The following is a 2,239-nucleotide window of genomic DNA, read 5'->3' on the forward strand; positions in this document are numbered from 1 at the left end:
ATTTTATAAATATAATAAGTCTCGAACAAGATTTAAAATATATAAAATCATACTTTAGCTACATTGGAATTTACTGGAAGCCACAAAGCAGTTATTCAATCATATGGATATCAAAATCGTGAAAATCAAAAGCTACTATCCACCTTGTATAATTTTTGGGGTTGAAATGTTTACTATAAAAATGAAATAAGAATCGGAATCGCCACATTATCGAACGAAAAGCCAGTCACGTAGCAATGTGTATCCAGGTGAAATTTGGTAACGAGGAATACCTTAGCAGGTCTATGGTGTAGTCAACCACTATCAAAGGGCGTGGTTAGGAACATCTAAGTAGCTATGACTTGAATTGCAGAGAAGTTCGTAAGTTACAGAAATCAGACCACGGTGTGGTTTAAGGTTATGTATCTTCATTCTTTATTTATATGAAGATATATACTTTATGGCATAGTAGGGAAAACTACTATCTACAGACTATAATATATAATTTGTCTTCTAGAGTGTCCCTCGACAAAGATTCAAACAAAGGTACTTATAGAGAAACAAATTTACAATAACTGTAGACGACTATATTAGATATGGGTTTTCTGAGAGCTGGAAGACCGAAGTTAACCTATTACCTACGATTACGTGCTAAACTGGTAGAAACCAAAACTGAAAATTCTGTATGCTGGGGAACAGACCAGATCATTCGGTTGTCACATAATAATCCTACAACATTAATTGAATTCATAACAGAACTTAGTTATAAATTCCAATTTACTTTGCTCTAATATCCAATATCATTCTACCTGCCGGAAATTCTTCAATCCACGAATAGTTAGTTACTCTCAAGGGAGTAAGTGGGATCCCATTTGGTGTTAGTTAATCGGGCAGATCGCCCAACCTTTGCTCTTGGGACTATTTAACAACCTCCAAGGATTCGCCCTATTGTACGTAGAACTGGGAAAAGTTACGATGGCACATCGTTAGCAAAAGTCAAAACTAAAGTTTATCCGTTGATCGTATTTCGTTCCAATTCATGATGTTAATTACTCATCATGATGAGTAATTAAACAATTAAGTAAGAAATGAATAAAAATTTTCGTAGTTAAGAAGCGACAGCATATTACGTTAGAAAAATGAAATTATATTTTTACATATTACTCATAGAAAAATGATGCCAGGAGGTATAATATCGGAGGTTCATTACATTTTAAGTACTGTTTCTTGAACAACTGTTGTACAAGGAAAAGTTTGTTTATGATCACTCTCAACCTCCAGATTATCCCTAATTAAGAGAACCCTCTTTATGAATGAAGCTGGGTGGACCCTCGAGGTCACCCCAAACCCACAGGGTTGAATCACGACTACAGTAACAGAATGAATAATTAAAATAATAGATTGACTTTCAAAATTTATGTATAGATTTAGAAGGTAAATTGTATACTAAAAATTATAAAAAAAATGTATGATCATGGAATATCTTGATAATTATGTCAATTAATCGACACTATGGGTTCAACAAGGTTTCGGTAGGAAATCATATCACCTTGTCTGATACTTCATACACCATGCTTAGTAACAGTATTAATACAAAAATGTTTTCATCAGATTTATAATTTTACTATTAACAAACATCGCTGTTCAAGAACCCAACGATTTAGTCTAGTTCTAAATTAAAATTTTTCAGTTATATAATTATTGTTATTTTTAATTGAAGAGATTTTATTTAGTCTTCAAGAAAACGGCAAAAAATGTGGAGATGAGGTTCTAATGATCCAAAAGGAATAGAATATTACATTGATTTAAATGGAAACACGTGGCATCATTTTAAAAATATTTTGTTTTCAAGAAATTTATTTTTATCTATCATAAAAATTTACTACCAAATAGTTGACGTAACTAGAAAGTTTTCTTATTGGTTTTAATAATTATGATGACGCGATGAGAGGGATGCGCTGGGATCTCAAAGAGCTCTGCTCTACCTCTCATACGTGGGGGAAGACTGGGCTTAGGGATCCTCAGGTCGATAGTGTAAATACTGTTGGGGCGAGGGGCTTTTCTTAAGTGAACCAACTTACCTCTTCCCCCTAAAAAATCGTTCGCTGGTTCGGTGGTGAAAAATAAATAACGGAGGACCTGTAAAGATGGTGAACACAAAATAATAAAGAATAAAAAAGTAGAGAATAAAAAAAACCTTCCAAATGGTATACAAATTTAATAAAATTAAAATATAAAACAAAAATAAACAATAAAAAAA

At 32.6% G+C, this 2,239-nt stretch overlaps 1 protein-coding gene across 1 annotated transcript in view; it reads right to left on the bottom strand.

The window, feature by feature from the left end:
- CngA (Cyclic nucleotide-gated ion channel subunit A) overlaps positions 1–2,239 on the bottom strand; it is a 609,564-nt gene that overhangs the window by 60,189 nt on the left and 547,136 nt on the right. The window lies entirely within an intron of this gene.

Source organism: Halyomorpha halys, unplaced genomic scaffold, assembly GCF_000696795.3.
Source record: "Halyomorpha halys isolate HHAL.00 unplaced genomic scaffold, Hhal_1.1 Scaffold23.1, whole genome shotgun sequence".
In the NCBI taxonomy this organism is placed as follows: domain Eukaryota; kingdom Metazoa; phylum Arthropoda; class Insecta; order Hemiptera; family Pentatomidae; genus Halyomorpha; species Halyomorpha halys.